The sequence below is a fragment of the Oculina patagonica genome, chromosome 2, assembly GCF_052425735.1.
Source record: "Oculina patagonica isolate OP01 chromosome 2, crgOcupat, whole genome shotgun sequence".
In the NCBI taxonomy this organism is placed as follows: Eukaryota; Metazoa; Cnidaria; class Anthozoa; order Scleractinia; family Oculinidae; genus Oculina; species Oculina patagonica.
Genome location: NC_135759.1, coordinates 39,511,889 through 39,529,999, shown reverse-complemented (window position 1 = coordinate 39,529,999; position 18,111 = coordinate 39,511,889). Strand labels below are relative to the sequence as shown.

The 18,111-nt window shown below is 36.6% G+C and overlaps 2 non-coding genes and 1 pseudogene across 3 annotated transcripts; 2 read left to right on the top strand and 1 right to left on the bottom strand.

Annotated features, from left to right (window-relative positions):
- Positions 1-4,762: 4,762 nt before the first annotated feature.
- LOC144642071 (uncharacterized) lies at positions 4,763-9,717 on the bottom strand (annotated as a pseudogene). The gene is made up of 3 exons (XR_013568690.1): positions 9,584-9,717; positions 7,352-7,522; positions 4,763-6,806 (listed from the first exon to the last, which is right to left on the bottom strand). The product of XR_013568690.1 is annotated as an uncharacterized LOC144642071 (transcript).
- On the top strand, positions 5,212-5,283 carry Trnaq-uug (transfer RNA glutamine (anticodon UUG)). Its single transcript has one exon. It is a non-coding gene; the product is annotated as a tRNA-Gln (tRNA).
- Trnaq-cug (transfer RNA glutamine (anticodon CUG)) lies at positions 5,940-6,011 on the top strand. Its single transcript has one exon. It is a non-coding gene; the product is annotated as a tRNA-Gln (tRNA).
- Positions 9,718-18,111: the final 8,394 nt, after the last annotated feature.

Genomic DNA, 18,111 nt, shown 5'->3' with positions numbered 1-18,111 from the left:
TTTTGAGTCTGGACCCCCCAGATGTAAAAGGTATTATGGTTAATTAAACTTTTCGTTTTGGGAACTAGTTTATTGGGTGGTGAATGTTTTTTTTAAATATGGGCCATGTAAAATTTTTAGTAAACTTCACGGGTTTTGCTCTTTTAGGGGTTCTGTACATCTCATACTCTTGTCTTTTTACAAAGCCATTTTGGAGTCTTGATCAGTCTCGCAATCTAAAAACTGAAAAATTCTTGGTTTTTACAGAGACAAAAAATGTCATTAGTCTTGCCCTGTTGCAAAGTTTCAAATATTCTCCACTGCTTGTAAAACTTTTTAATTGGTCTACTTTTCTATTTCTAGTAGACATTAGACCAAAAATAGCCAATATTTGGAACCAATTTAATATGCAATAACAGGAGCCCGTGCAAAGCACACTTTAATTAATGGTGTACTGATATAAACAAAAGCATTAGCAACATAAAACTAATAAGCATAGAGTTAAGGTGACACATGATCCAGGGCAAATAATTTATGATAACAAATAAATAATAAATGGGAATTTGCAGTGGTATTTCCACAGAGTGGCTCTTCAACCACTGTTCCCAATTTAATTGGAATTTGGAAGTGTTGATTTTTTTTGGGAGAGAGGAAAACCAGACAACCTGGGGAAAAATCATCGTCAGAGCAAGGAAAAAAAAACCAACATCAAACTCAATCCACATAGTTATGATGCGACCAAAAACTGAGGTTCTTTTAGTTGGAGGAACAAAAAAGTGAAAAATTGACCTGTTAAAAATACCCCACAGTGCACCAAAATAATTGAAATCCCACAAAAATGTACCTAAATGGGGCTTTCGAAATAAATCCAAACATCAGACTAAAATATGCTTTTAACCAGGTGATTTAACCCTCGGACGTACAAGCAAACTCATACCCCACCATCGTACAAGGGGGGGGGGGGGGGTGGATGGAACCCCTCCCCGGAGTTTTCGTTATATTAAGGCGTAGCGAAATTATTTTTCTCTCAGAAGAAAGCCCGTAGCTTACTCTACAAGATGGCATAATTTTAATTGGTTGTGACGTCATTAGAGCCGCCATCTTGGATCCACCATCTTGGATTTCAACATTTTCTTAGAAAGTCACAAAATAACGGAAATTGATGCAAAATCAAGTCAGAATGCTTATGGAATGTTAAAATAAGCAAATCGCGTAATTCTGTTTAAAAAAACTGGAAAGAATAAAGAAAAATGTTAAAAATGACGATTTTTGGCGAGACCTGCCTGTATTTATGACGTTGCCATGACAACGTCAAATATCATGGACACATGGTTGACATATCAAAATTGCGGCAAAGGATGAATGAACAGCTACTGAAAGTTTCAGTACTGTAGAGTAAATCGCTTTCTCAAAAATTGGAAAAAACCTTATGGGAGGGGGGGTGGCCAACATAAAATTATGTGCTAGATTGGAATTTACAGTAACCCTGTTTAGAAGGTGTAAGCTAAAAGAAAGCAATTTGACACTTTGACTAACCTGCTAATATATAATTGCATTTAGACGCTTAAAATTCTCTAAGACCACGGACTAACTTAAACCTAATTAGAAAAAAATATGCAGCCCAATAGCTTTAGGAAACATGTTTGATTGCATCTTGCCAGTACATCACTGTGAAAATACATCGCTCAAATCATATATAATTTTTGCACATATTGAATTTTAAGAGACTTTTTACCCTTACATTGTGGTGTTCCTCAAGGCAGTCTCTTGGGGCCACTATTGTTCAACATATTCATTAATGACCTGAATTTTGTTGTTCAAGGAGCTTCATTGCGGCTTTATGTTGATGACACGACAACGTATGCATCAGATACGAACACTGCAGCTTTAGAGCTGTCTCTTAACCAAGATCTGCAGAAGCTTTCATCTTGGTTTTCTTCAAACCACTTGTCAATCAATCATAACAAAACACAAACCATGCTTTTGGGAAAATCCTCAGACCAGCCTGTTTTTCATCTTGGCGGTTCTCCTATTGATATAAAGGACTCCCTAAAGATTCTTGGTGTTCTCATCGACAATAAACTGTCCTTTAAGGAACACATATCAGCCGTTCTAACGAAAGTGTATGCCAAAATTGGAGCTCTGAGGCGACTAAAAAGATTGGTGCCTGCCGATGTTGCACTTTTGCTGTATAAAGCTTACATCCTACCCCACATGGAACACTGCAGCCCACATTTCAGTGCTTTTATTGGGAATTAACAAAACGTTAATCAATAAACTTGAATCTTCTAACCATTATTCTTTGAGAACCCTTCTGAATGCTGGAAATAGCTTAGAATTTAATTCCATTTTGTCTGTAGCAAACATGCAATTACTCGAACATAGAAGGTACGATCAATCACTCACCTTGCTTTTTAGATGTATTAATGGTAATGGACCGAGTTACATCTCCGACTTATTTCAACATCGCAATTCTCATTACAACCTACAAATCAGTGGCTTAAATCTTGTTCAACCATCCTACAACAATTGCTTCTACCACAACACTTTCGCCTACAAATTAACTCACTTATGGAACCAGCTCCCTTCTTGCGGTAAACAATCTAGTAACTTGAGAGACTTTCGAAAACACTTGAAAACATTTGACTTTTTTAATTTAAAGGCTAGTTGCAAATGTAACTATTATCATAGTTAGTAGAGGTGACCTCTACTAACTATGCTATTATATTTCATAGATTTTAGCGGCTTATTTTTAGCATAATTATCATTTTTCAAGTTTTTAATTCTGGGTGTAACATTTAGTGTGGGTGGGTTAAAGCATTTTTACATTTTAAAATTTTTTACTCATAAGATATTGTTATCTAGCTATTTTTAAATTTGTATTATTTTTTACTTATACTAGTTTCTTTTGTTTTTATAATGTATTTTAATTCTTGCCATGCGCTTTTAACATGAGCTTCTGGCTCGGATATAGAGGGCAACCTTATCCCGCGCCATGACATTAATAAATTGATTGATTGATTGATTGATTGATTGATTGATTGAAAAAGTCATCCTTTGTGTGAGCAATTTATACATTAATAAGGATTCCGTTACTATTTCGAACTTCGGATAATAACATATATACATCAATAAACTACAACTTCCGGCTGACTGAAGATCTCAAAGCTCAGGGTGTTTATCAATCGAATCTATCACCTTCATTCCACTTCTTGATCGTGAACGTTGAAGAATTTCAAATTGCTTAACGGTCCAACATCAACTTCAGCTCTTCCTTGGTTGCCGTGAATAATTGGGACAACACGAGGAATATTTCACTGGCAATACTCTCGTTTCAAGTACCCAAGAAAGAACAAAATACAACTTCGCATGTCCGCCATTTTGCGAGGAAGACTATTTCGGCCAATCACAACTAATGTATAAGAATGGCTGGATCTAAAGACCAATCAGAGCGGTTGTTAGATCACTGTAAACCAGGGTCTTCCCCCAGTCGCCATTTTAAAAGCGGAGTAGACCCTGGGAACGAGGAAGGAAGCTTTCAACTGTAGATTAATCTTTTATATTCCATTGTTCAACACATCTTGATGCTTTAATTACAAAAATAGCTTTGGAATAAAACGCTTTTGGTGGGTACATCGACGGTTTCATTGTAAATTGATCTTATGTAACCACAAACTAATCCTTCTCAAACGAAGAGATCATACACGAATTTTACGACATTTGTTGTTCAAAATCTATAACTTCATGTGACTGCATGCGGTATTAGAAAATACAACTTTCTCACGACTTACTCAGTTTTCTTACTTTTTCTGTGCCAAGCTTACTGATTTACTCGCTCGGTGTTATGGAACTTCTCAAGGGGCTATAACTAAAACTACTGGCTGACATGTACAGTCCACATAATAAACTTCGTAGCTGCGCTGCGTAGAGCGTTATTGCATGGCTTCACCTGTTGGCATTAACTCAATTTTCATTTTACGTTTGTTCAATTGGTATTTTAATTGACTTCTGAATGAAACTAAGGAATACAACTGACTTCACATGCTGTCTATTCCCGCAGAATTGCCTCGTTAAGTTGGAACAACAATGAATACGTGATCAAAGCATCTTGAGTTTAACGCAGCTTAATAACATTCAAACAGTTTGTTTCGATCTACTTACCAAGTCTTACGAAAGCAAACAAAACGAAAATGACTACTAACGTAAGCTTCGTCATGTTAAGTCAGGATAACTTTTCTCAACACAAGCCCGGTAATGTAGCCCGGTAATGTAGCCGTAAAAGTTGGCTGGTGAATCTGTGAGCTTCGTAAAACTTCAGTACAACACACTTAAGCGTATATTGTTTGCCTTTTCGCTCTTTGAATAGCAGGTATGTACCTTTTTGTTGCTAACGGATATTGCCCTGCTGTCATAACAATTACGCGCCCATATTTCATAACAATCACTTAAGCAGTAAACCCTCAAGGTCATTTCTGTCGGTATTTTAGAAGCCGTCAGAGAAAAAAGGTCTAAAGTCGAATATCACATCTCATGATCAAGTAACTATATGTTCCGGATCTGTTGTAAAATAACTTGATCAACAATGATACAGCATTTCTCTTAGTAACGGCTGACGGAAAAATACCCTTCAGGAAACTGTGAATGATAAACCGTTTAAAGTAGGGTGAGTAGAAACAAGAGAGGATTATCCTCTCTTGGTAGAAATAAATAATATATATATATATTTCCATATAATTTCCTCTCTCTCCCTACCATCCATAAAATGCTCCCCCGGAATACGAAATTTGGAAAAGCCTCCCTCGGTCTTTCCTTCCTCTTAACTTGTGAAGTTATAGTACAGTAATGCAAAGGAAGGGCTGACGCTTGAAACGTAGCTTTTCAAACTCGCTACCTTAAAAAGTCAAAAAGTTTAATGCAAGTGTATTGTTAAGGACAGAAATACACTGCACAGGCCACTGAACAGATTACCACTGTTACAGTAATCTTCTTCACAGCAGCTGACATGACACTTGTTCGGAAATTTTTCGGACACTTGGTTTTGTCCAAAATTCAACATCCAAACACTTTGGAAATTCTGTACAGAACTAATATGGACAGGAACTCATAGAGAAGGAGAAGAATAAGATGCCACTGATGGGGGGATAGATAACGGACACGATCCTTCATTTTTATGAATTCAACCTTATGATAACTGGTGATTTAGCTGGGTTTGTTTCGCTTCAAAGCACGCGTGGTCCCATGGTGTAATGGTTAGCACTCTGGACTTTGAATCCAGCGATCCGAGTTCAAATCTCGGTGGGACCTCTACTTTTATATGTCATTTTTCCTTCTGTGCCTGAAGCATTTTGCAGTATCTTACCAATCCAATTTTAAAAGGGAGTATACATCGCGAATGCCGGAAGGCGTATTTTGTTTTTGCGCCCATTTGGAAGAAACACCTTAAGAGAAAACTTTATTCCACGTAATCTTCAAATGTTATATGAAGAAGCTTAAGATCCAAGCTAAGTAGGCCTAATTAATATAAAGTTGTTAGTTTCTTTTAGGCGTCCTAACTACTTTTGAAACCGTACTTGTATTACTTGTACTCTTATATTGCATGTGGCTAATAAATAGCATAAAATGAAATGAAATAAAATAATCGAGTTCAGGAAATTGCTCACGTCTCTAGTAGCGACTTTTTGTTCCTCTCGCGTTCTCCAAGTCTCTCTTCCATATTGTTTCGTGGGTTGCACGCAAATTTTGTGGTTTAAATTTATCTTTGGTTTTATTTTTTTCAAATCACTTTTGTTTTTTATTTCCCTTCGTTTCAGATTATGATAATGAACTTGAGACAATAAAAAATAAAATTTAAACTGGTTTGAAGAATTTAAACCAAAGATAAAATTAGACCACAACACATACACTGGAAACCCAGTTAAACGAAGCTTCAACAATGATAATTTAGTCCCCTAACAGTGAGAGGTCCCATGGTGTAATGGTTAGCACTCTGGACTCTGAATCCAGCGATCCGAGTTCAAATCTCGGTGGGACCTGCGATGTATTTTTTTATTTATATTTTTGAGGAACGAAGCGGGGTTTGTGCAATTTATCTTGTCATTTCTTGTTATTTATCTTGTTGATTTTTGTCATTTCAAGCTAGTTACGTGAAAAAAGGCTTCATTGCACATTCAAAAAGCTGTTCGTTCATCGACTTGTTTTACATTTGTTTTCCGACTCGTTCTACGGACTCGCTAAATTCTACAAGAGTCGTAAAAATGCATAGCGATGCCACTACACTATGAAACGGCCAACAAAATATATCAGGAAATATACACTTGCTTTTTTCACAGAGTTCTAGTGTAAAAATACACCAAAGGCGGTCACCCCTTTAACTGGCGTTCTTTTTTTTCGCGAGAAAAAAAAGAACGCCTGATAGCAGGTTAACTGCCACCAGCCGAACGGTGGTTTACGCATTAAAGAGAAATTTTACATTGTTAAAAAGTTTAATGCAAATATATTGCTAAGGGCAGAAATACACTGCACAGGACACCAACCAGTCCACTTAACAACAGATTACCACTGTTACAGTAATCTTCTTCACAGCAGCTGACATGACACTTGTAGTGAGGAAAAGCCTTCCTTTTGCACTTCTTTTTGGCTGTTCTACATTCCACTTCTCTTCCACAGCCCATGGAAACTTCTTTTACACCAGCATCAAACTCGAACTTTTTTTGTAATGCATCTGTTGTGATGTTTGTTGCAAGCATCGTAAGTTTGATTTCGTCTGAGCTTGCTGTGGTGGCAAAACACCTCTGGACCCTGACACTGGTAACACTTTAAGGCGAAATCTAAACAATGAACACCGTAAAAATGTAAGTCTTGACTTAACATATTTTGTCTCACCGCTATCGGCAAATCATCATCATTAACAACAACAACAACAACAACAACAAATAATATCTTCCGACCAGGGAATAGTAAGCGGAGAGTAAGAGCCTTCCTTTCTTAGCTGGAGTCTTATAAGGCTGTATACTGTACTAGTAGTAGCGCTGTGAGCAACTCTTCCCTATTAGCTTCAGCTGTGCTTTACCAACCGCCCAAAGAAAATAAAAAATGTGAGGTGAAAACGTATAGAGTCCCATCTTGGTTGAATTTTGCCTCAGTTTCCAAGTGAGGCTAGGTGCAAATGCTTTTACATGAACTGAACGATTCTAATTTGAATGAAACTGAAACACGCTGTAAAACTCACTTTCATAAGAAGGTTGTGTATCAGGACAGAGGCAATTGGAAAGTCCAACAGGAGCTTTTTTTTACTTGGCAGAGACTAGCCCATTAAGATCGTCAGTGTTACATGACAACCGTATGATTAGAAGTTAAATATTAACGCTCTTACCTGAACAGGGCCTATTGATACAGTTTCTCGTTTGAGTCGCTTTGTTGTTGATGCAATCCCGCCATTCTTTAGACGCTTGTTCACTACTGCTGCAGTTGAGTGTTCGTGTTTGCATTCCACCGCTACAAGTCTTGGAACAGGGACCCCACGCTGACCAAAAAATTCCCTCAACTGAAATAAACCATACATTGCACTTCAATAATCTCTTGTACTCCAATCGGTCACAGTGTAATTCAGTGTGCAAATATCGCAAACATCCGGTCCATCAGTTGACAAAGCTTTGCATTTATTGAGAATTAAGTTTGTGAATTACTTGACAGACTAGTCACTTGGCCTGTATGTCCTTTCTTTTGCGCGGGCCGCTAAGCATGTACAAATTTAGAACGGGCGATGTAGTTGAAGAATGCAATGCCCTTTTTATGATACGATCGTACTTCAGCCTTTGTAGACCGTTTTAATAAAATAAATTGAAACGACAGAGAAAACAAATAATGTAACGCGAGTTCTTGTGCTTTTCGTGGATAAAGAATTCCAACGATGTATAACTAGCAATAACTTTTTGTTTACAATAGATTGCAGAAGAGTGGCATCTGCTGGATTTGGTGTATGATACTCGATGATACGACGCGCAATCCATTCATGTTAATCAGATTTCGTCTGGTCATCGATTACTGTTATTGGACACTCTCTAAGCAGCTGACATTTTTATGAATAATATTTGAATGGTCGATCAGCTATTAAGCAATCAATTTGCAAAATCTTTTTATGTAATTGTATTTACTTTACGTGCGGATTTTTGGCGGCAATTAAATTTTAAAAGATAAAAACCTGTTCACCAGTCAAATCTGTCTTCGTAAATGCTTTTAGTTCTTATTGTCTTTCCCTGGCTAATAATAAGTTGAATCATTTCAAAACAAGATTTTAAGTAAATACAGATCATTTACAAACTAGGCTGCCCAGGTGTTGTAATCTGCTACAATTTTGAAAATAGCCTGCGAGAGCATCCGGTCTTTTGGGCTCTTATTTCTTCCGGAAAGCTAGCAAGGGACAACACATCACATCGCATTTCGGCTAGTACAAATTTACTAATAAACCTTTTGGTTTAGATTCTCAGAAACATCTCGTAGTTTCGATAATTATGTAGAATGTGTATAAAAAATAAAAGAACTGGAAATTTGCGCAATTATTGCGAAAAGCGAAAAAAAAATTACTTCCAGAAACAATATGATGACCATCTACTGGCAGAAAAATTTACACTTAAACATTAAAAAAATCAACTAAGGATATGGAAGGCGGCAATAATATTCTGGCGTGTATTGAACGTTTAGAATTATCATTCAATATATATTCAAGCTTCGACTTGATAAATCAGTTATTCTGGAGATGTTAAAAAGTTCACTTCGCTTCGCCTAAATCGCTTTTTATATAGCCGGTGCTTACCTTCGACGTCTTCACGCAAGACTTAATGACTAACTTTCCAAAATATAAATTTTATCTTTTAACCGTTGAGGTTTCACAACGAAAACAAATTATGATGTCAAACTGAATTTTTGTGGTATTTGTTCTCAACTGAATTTCATCTTTGTTAGCTCGTGGAAAACGGCATTTTTGTGCATTTCTTATTTGATGACATAATTTTTTTTAAAAAAAGTGTTCATTAAATTAAAATTTTAACTAAAAGAAGAGCGTAGCTGAACTTTATATCCGAAACTCGTTATATAACGAAGCTCCCGGTTAAGTAATAATCTAAAAGCCTTTTTTCAGTTATGGAAATCGCTCGTATAAAAATCACCGAATGAAATGGTCAATGTACATAAACCAAGATGTAACGAAGCCGGCCTTTTACATCCAATTTACAGTGTCTTCTTCAACCAAACCCTATTTATTATTTAATTCATTGGAATATAAATCACGAACACTGAAGCGTTGTTTTCCTGGCGTAAACAAGAGTACGAAAAAATCACTGATGCGAATTACGGCCTTATGCTTTATTTTGGAAAGGGAAAACACATGCAAATGTTAGCATAGCCTTTGCTTTAAAATGTTTAATAAATGGATTTATCCAGTAAGTTTGTTGTATCCAAGTTTACCTTCATAACGAGAAGATCGAGATCAGATATAACGAATAATATGCTTTCGGCAACAATTTAGTTGTATCATAACGTAGCACTGTCTAGGCTTAAAAATCCAACTTTGAATCAAATTTTAATTCCAATGCAGTACAATACTTACCAAATTGGACGATTAAAAACATTCCAACAACGTAGCAATTGAAGGTTAATTTCATGATTTATAAGCGGCAGTTTTCTGCAGAAGTTTTACATTCAGATGCTCATAATGTTTGTACTGATTTCTTCATCGTGCAGCACGCGTTCATCGACGACACGGCGCTAGGCAGATTGCCCCGATTAAATATCTCTTTGTGCTTTCCTCGCCAGGTGTATCCAATGAAGGTACGATTAGATTCTTATCAAAACGGCACACAAAGTTGCATTTTTGGTAGACGAGAACTACTGGTGTTGAGTTTCGTTTAAAGGGACCGTGTCACGGATTTTAGCCAAACTTGGGCATAAAAAATGACCATCAAATTCGTTCAAATATATAAAATAACCTCTTAAAACAGTGACAAGAATATTTAAATAACACACCAAATGCAAAAGAAGGTACGGATGGCCAAAAGTGTCGAAGATTGCAACGGATTGCGATATGGGTTTTTGAAATATGGTCCGGCGGAACAGTTTTCAAAGTAAATCTTGTCTGCTTGTTACTTTAAACAAGAAGCTTGAGAAGCTTGAGAAGCTTAAAATCGGGCGCTTAATAACTAGCTATCTGTTTTGACTTGAAAGGCAGGGTACAGTACAGTAAAAATCACTGGAAAAACAGTCACTTGAACCTATTCAGGCCGGGGGGAGGGGGCCTTTGAGGCCCGCGCTGACTATGGACGCTTATAACTTTTTCAAGATTCAACCAAACGCTGCCAAACTTTGCGCGTTTATCTAAAATTTATCTCGCAATAATTTGGTAGGATTAGTTATTGTGCCAGTAACTTGAAATCACCATGGCAACGTCATTTTGACAGGCTTGTTTTCCCAAATTTGAATTTTTCGTGTTTCTATTTAATAATGAAAATCTGGAATGTTTTCAAAATTGCATTATTACTTAATGACATAATGGTCTCAATTTATAAAAATATATTTCGCACAATACAAATAAACGATTGAACTAGACGTCTAGAAAATATAAATTTGTAAAACTTAGCAAAGTGCAGCCTTTTCGCAATACTTAATAAAGGCGGAGTTTTTACCTGAAGACCAATTTTTCCAACGCTTTAGGTGGCTGACGCATTTCAGTATTTTCCAGCCCTTACACTTTAATGGAACAGTATACAACTCCTAATCAGGTAACTACTATTGTCAAGAAAATGATCACAACTTATTGACCAATGATTAGGTATTTGTTTCATACCATTACTGTAATAGCAACTGGTGAAGAATAGTAGTACTGACCCAAAGTATAAGGCCTGGAAAACACTGAAAACCATTTCAGCCGCGTTTCAAGGAATCCAAAAAAGCTTTATCCCATATATATTTGCTTTACAGTATTTTGTTAATTTTTGGACGATTTTTGGGGATGTCTGGGAGGCCATAGTTTTTCTCAAAGGATTAGTAAAATTTAGACAAATAAGAAATATTGGAGATTTAATGTGATTTTAAAATTTGAATTTGAAGTTAAAAATTGGTGGACGGACACCAAACAGTCTCCTGACAACCCGGAGTGCTCTTGCGAGGGGTCAACTGTTTGGAGGTGTTTCCATTCTTTTCTTCAATCCCTTCTTTAAATCTCTTAAAGTTCCATTCAAATTCAGGTAGAACCCCACCTTAAGTTTTGTTCTTGTGAGAAAACAACAGAAGTCAAAGGTTGCGTGATATAACCAAGCATGGATTTTAATTCTCCCTCCCTTTCCATCTCCTTAGCATTTCACCCCCACTTGTCCCTCCCTTTCTACTCTCATTCAATTTAATGTTTGTTTACATTTCCTAACCAATTCAGTATCGTACTAATCTGTACCAAGCAATCAGATAATAACAGAAATTTGCCTTAATTTCGATCTCCCATACCAAGACCTTAGAGTATAAACCGCTAATAAAACAAAACACACTTGATAATAATTCTCTGAGGTTAAACACCTTGCAGTATTAACGTACTAACGAACTTGATAACAAACCCCATGTCGTACTAAGGATTTTTACTGATCAACATAGAAAATAAGTTCACAATGGTTTGTTCCCAAAACGTTTTTTACTGTACAGAGGGTCTGTATATTGACCTGTAACTTGTATACCGTATTGAAAAATTCAGAACGAACCGACTTTTGCCCGCTACCATGATATCATGTTGAAAAATTAGCTCGTTCGAAACCGTAGCAAAATCGTTAGACAGACAAGATACAGCCGTTTACTGGCAGTCTTTGAAAATCCTGAATTTCGTCAAAATGAGCCAAAATAAAGTTTTAAAATTTCCTTTATCAATATGGTTCTTATCTTTTTATTCAATTCTATGAACTGCTTTTATGCAGTACTGAAGTCCACAAAGATTTCAATTTCCTCAAAGTTTCGGGACAAATGGATACAAAATATTTCGTGCAGAATGTAATTTGATTAAGCGAATGTTTTCACGTCTATAAATACTTTAAGCAGTGAACGAAAAACCGTTTTGTTTTCATCGATGAGAACCACTTTCAAATAGTTAATGCATAAAAAATAACAATCAGATCAGAATACAATAATTATTAATGTAAGGTCTCGCTATTATGTCTCGGCAGAGATACTTCTTTTTTGCAAGTTCAAATGTATGCAAATTTCGTGTGAAATGTAATTCGATTCCATTGTCTTGTTTACAAACTCTTTCTTAAGAAAGTTGTATTTTCGTGAATAAAACCCATTGGCCTGTTTTGTTTTCCTGGTCATGTTTGTCTGTGATTTTTACAAAACATGTGGTCTTTTTTTTCGGAACTTTAAGTTGTACAAAGAAGAGAAACAGATTGCTGATTAGCCCAAAAGTCGACCCAGTGTTCCTACAACGATTTACTGTCAAAACTGAAATGAAACCGATTGACCCAGGCTATCCCCGTCATTTTTAGCCGACAGGAGACTATCGTCTAGGACGACCAAAGGGTAAACTATAAATCGGCCACGCCCGATTAATTATAATGCCCGGGAGACACATTTGGTTGCAATGAAGCTACGGTTTTGTCATTTAGAATCATAGAATTAATTTCTTTTCATAAATTTAGTTTCATAGCGAATATAGGACACAATTTAATAATATAAAATCAACTTAGCCGCGACACAGTCCCTTTAAGTACAACTCAAGATATTTATTCTGATGGGAGCGACTGTTGGCTAGTGGTCTATCCCTGCTCGGTTTTTATCAAAAAAGCGCAAGTGATTGTTGTTTCTTATATGAGTAGCCTGTGTAGCTGGCGGTTTCGTTCGTGTAAAAACGAGGAATAATCCAGAGGAATGGGGAAGCTCGTTTGTGCTTTGTTTTGCGTCAATGAAAAAGTCAGCAGCGCAATATATTAATCTTATTGGGTCATGTGAAACGACATTTCATGGTAATAGTGTATAAGGCGCAGTAGGCAGTTTTTTTTTTGGCTTTCCGAAAAGTAGGCATAATAAGCTACAAAAAACACAAAATATTTTTTACTTCATAGGCACTTTAAGTTAATAAGCAGAGGGAGATACAGTCAAAATAAGTTCTAGGTGCTACTCTAGTAGGTTAAATTCACTAAGGTTAAAATCAATAAGGTCTGTGAAATGTGACTTGTAATTAGTTTTAGTTAAAGGTAATACGTCTGTTGTTATTAGTAACAAGAAGTTTGAGAAGCTTGAGAAGCTTAAAATCGGGCGCTTAATAACTAGCTATCTGTTTTGACTTGAAAGGCAGGGTACAGTACAGTAAAAATCACTGGAAAAACAGTCACTTAAACTTATTCAGGACGGGGGGGGGCGGGGGGGGGGCTTTTGAAGCCCGCGCTGACTTTGGACGCTTATTACTTTTTCAAGATTCAACCAAACGCTGCCAAACTTTGCGCGTTTATCTAAAATTTATCTCGCAATAATTTGGTAGGATTAGTTATTGTGCCAGTAACTTGAAATCACCACGGCAACGTCATTTTGACAGGCTTGTTTTCCCAAATTTGAATTTTTTTGTGTTTCTATTTAAAAATGAAAATCTGGAATGTTTTCAAGATTGCATTATTACTTAATGACATAATGATCTCAATTTATAAAAATATATTTCGCACAATACAAATAAACGATTGAACTAGACGTCTTGAAAATATAAATTTGTAACACTTAGCAAAGTGCAGCCTTTTCGCAATACTTAATAAAGGCGGGGTTTTTACCTGAAGACCAATTTTTCCAACGCTTTAGGTGGCTGACGCATTTCAGTATTTTCCAGCCCTTACACTTTAATGGAACAGTATACAACTCCTAATCAGGTAACTACTATTGTCAAGAAAATGATCACAATTTATTGACCAATGATTAGGTATTTGTTTCATACCATTACTGTAATAGCAACTGGGGAAAGAATAGTAGTACTGACCCAAAGTATAAGGGCTGGAAAACACTGAAAACCATTTCAGCCGCGTTTCAAGAAATCCAAAAAGCTTTACTTATCCCATATATATTTGTTTTGCAGTATTTTGTTAAATTTTGGACGATTTTGGGGGATGTCTGGGAGGCGATAGTTTTTCTCAAAGGATTAGTAAAATTTAGACAAATTAGAAATATTGGAGATTTGATGTGATTTTAAAATTTGAATTTGAAGTTAAAAATTGGTGGACGGACACCAAACAGTCTCCTGACAACCCGGAGTGCTCTTGCGAGGGGGTCAACTGTTTGGAGGTGTTTCCATTCTTTTCTTCAATCCCTTCTTTAAATCTCTTAAAGTTCCATTCAAATTCAGGTAGAACCCCACCTTAAGTTTTGTTCTTGTGAGAAAACAACAGAAGTCAAAGGTTGCATGATATAACCAAGCATGGATTTTAATTCTCCCTCCCTTTTCATCTCCTTAGCCTTTCAACCCCACCTGTCCCTCCCTTTCTACTCTCATTCAATTTAATGTTTGTTTACATTTCCTAAACAATTCAGTATCGTACTAATCTGTGCCAAGCAATCAGATAATAACAGAAATTTGCCTTAATTTTGATCTCCCATACCAAGACCTTAGAGTATAAACCGTTAATAAAACAAAACACACTTGATAATAATTCTCTGAGGTTATACACCTTGCAGTATTAACGTACTAACGAACTTGATAACAAACCCCATGTCGTACTAAGGACTTTTACTGATCAACATAGAAAATAAGTTCACAATGGTTTGTTCCCAAAGCGTTTTTTACTGTACAGAGGGTCTGTATATTGACCTGTAACTTGTATACCGTATTGAAAAATTCAGAACGAACCGACTTCTGCCCGCTACCATGATATCATGTTGAAAAATTAGCTCGTTCGAAACCGTAGCAAAATCGTTAGACAGACAAGATACAGCCGTTTACTGGCAGTCTTTGAAAATCCTGAATTTCGTCAAAATGAGCCAAAATAAAGTTTTAAAATTTCCTTTATCAATATGGTTCTTATCTTTTTATACAATTCTACGATCGTTTCCAGACCGCTGTTCAAAGGGAACGAAGACCCTGGGTACGAGGATGTGTTTCGCCCATATTAGATTACACTAGTTTGAGCATGCTCAGTCATAGCTATTCCGCTGAGTAACTAAATCATTGACAGGAAAATTGACCGCCACTTGAAAGACACTTACGTGCAGGCGTTAGTTTTGTTTCAGAGTTTTCAACATTGTAACTATGCCTTGAGGAATATTATTGAGCCTGAAATATATGTTTTTTTCCATGTACTGACGTGCTTCCCATTCCCATTTTCTGGTTGTGAATCCCAGTCCCATTGACCCAAATCCCATTTTCCCAGTAAAAACATATGCAAATCCCAGTAAAAATAAGCAAATCCCAGTTTCCATTTTACCCCATCAGGACCCTCTTTAAATAGTTAATGCATAAAAAATAACAATCAGATCAGAATACAATAATTATTAATGTAAGGTCTCGCTATTATGTCTCGGCAGAGATACTTCTTTTTTCCAAGTTCAAATGTATGCAAATTTCGTGTGAAATATAATTCGATTCCATTGTCTTGTTTACAAATCTTTCTAAAGAAAGTTGTATTTTCGTGAATAAAACCCATTGGCCTGTTTTGTTTTCCTGATCATGGTTGTCTGTGATTTTTACAAAACATGTGGTCTTTTTTTTCGGAACTTTAAGTTGTACAAAAATTCCTATTTTGAACACAGATGTCACTTCCGGAATTTCTCATCTAAAATTCAATTGGTATTTAATTATAATTATTCGAAGTTTTCATTTTCAAGTCATCTTTTTATTCGATAGCTTTACTGATTTCGTAAAAAATTCCATTCAAGTTCACACCAATACTGTACATTGCCAATGTTTTGCTGACGTCTTGAGAAGTGTCTTACTAACGTCTCTAGTCAAATCTAAAATATTTCCAAGACCAAGTTGTGCAAACATTCTACTCTTTGTGACAGGCGTCTTTGACGCCCAACTGTGGGGAAATGAAAATCGACATACTTCTTGCTAAATATATAAAAAATAGTTTTAAAGTGGAGTCCGCCTCAAAAAAATGTACCGCCAGATCACACTGCTATTTGTAGAAACCAGCAAAGCGTCTAGTTTCAAAGTTTCCCACAAAAACATTGCGTGACATGAATGACGTTACGCCTTTTATTTACAAAAATAGCTTCAACTTGTCAAAGCAACTACAGTTTCACAATGGTGATTATTAGTACTTTACCCCTTAAGCTATTTTCTATGTCTTCCCGCCGAAGCAAAGAAGAGAACCAGATTGCAGATTAGCCCAAAAGTCGACCCAGTGTTCCTACAACGATTTACTGTCAAAACTGAAGTGAAACCGATTGGCCCAGGCTATCCCCGTTATTTTTAGCAAACAGGAGACTATCGTCTAGGACGACCAAAGGGTAACATATAAATCGGCCACGCCCGATTAATTAGTGTTAGAAGCGTGTTTGTAAATAATCTGTTTTGTAATCACAATAAAAATGTTAAAAAGTCATACTTGAAGCTAAAACTGTGTTTCAGCCAAGATTCCCTTTAAAAACTGCTTCTTTTTGTAACGAAGGACTCAATATCATCAAGAGAAAATGATTTTCTCTTGATATCATACAACGTGAGTTCATATATCATTTTCTCAGGCTGTCCTCAGTAAAGGGGTCTCGTATTGGACTAATATGTGGAAGAACTTAAACCCTTTCACTCCTAAACGCGCATTCAGGCGCTATTTGGAGGTGCAGTCATTGATTCACTTGTGACGTCATTAATTAGCACGTCAGTGGAATTTCGTGATAAGAATCTGATAGAGCTTAAATCGACCGTTCTACAGGACTGTTCATTTTGAATATCAGTTGCATTCTGACAGAGCTAATCAAAGAAAAACAAAATCCATTTTTGGTGCAAAATCGTTGCTAAACAGGCCAGCACACCTGTAATTGGTCAAGGTCCCCTTGTCAGGGTTTTCCATTGATAATGTCAAAACTTTTTTGGCCAAAAGATAGGATATGAAGAGTAGAAAGTAACGAGAATAAGAAAGCGAAAAAAAAAAAGGAAGCAAAAGGGGCAAAAAAAAAATTTGCAACGGTTCAGCAAGTCCAAATTTTGGCTTATGCGCATGCACCAAAGTAAAATATTGTACATTTTTACACAGAATCTGTATGAAAATGTTGCTGGAGTGTAAAAAAGTGCTTCTTTAGCAAAGTTGAGGTAAATTCCAGACCATAGCACCAAAATTTCAGTTTAGCGGCTAAAAAAACGCGTTTTTGAGGAAAATTTGGGGGTCAAAGGGTTAAAAGCCGTATAACGAGTCCCCGATGTTTAAGACAAACTTCAAATGTGATTCAGTTGAAACATACTATTTTGTTTTTCAGAAACCCGACGGAACAACCCATGGTACCATGGTACCGACTCGTTTGGTAATGTCTCTGGCAGTGTAGGACACCAAGGAATCAACACAGGAAATGTTGAGATTGCTATCAAACCCAAACACAAGAAAGGCCGACATTTCCAACAAGAAACCAACTCGGTAAAACCCAACATCGGTACTAAACCTAAACACCATACAGGCCGACGTCCTGAGAAGTCGTCTGGCAACAACGGTGACAATTTCAGGATCCAACAAGGAATCAACTCAGGGAACCTGGCTGTTGGAAGTCAATACAATTATGACCGACATCCAGAGATGCTGTCCGGCAACACCGGTGGTAGCGTCACCCAACCTGACCAACCTCAGATGTTTCTTGGCAACACTGCTGGCAACGTTGGCCAACAGGGAATCAGACCTTAACACAATGTTTTGTTAGCCGATATTCGCGTCAAAATCCCCCCTATACCATAAAACCTGAATTTGTTCTTTGGCGGTAATATTTAATTGATTTGACATCCTACTGTCAAAACAGTATTCACAAAGAAGACGAGCAATGCTTTTTGGTTCATCTGCATACTTAATGTACGACTGAGATTTGGAATATGGCCATTAATTAGTAGGTGTGATATGAGAACACAAATACGACTTTGTGAAAAACGACTGGTACCATATAACTTGTGGTTTCACGCCAAGTAGAACAAATTATTCAAATTTAACATTG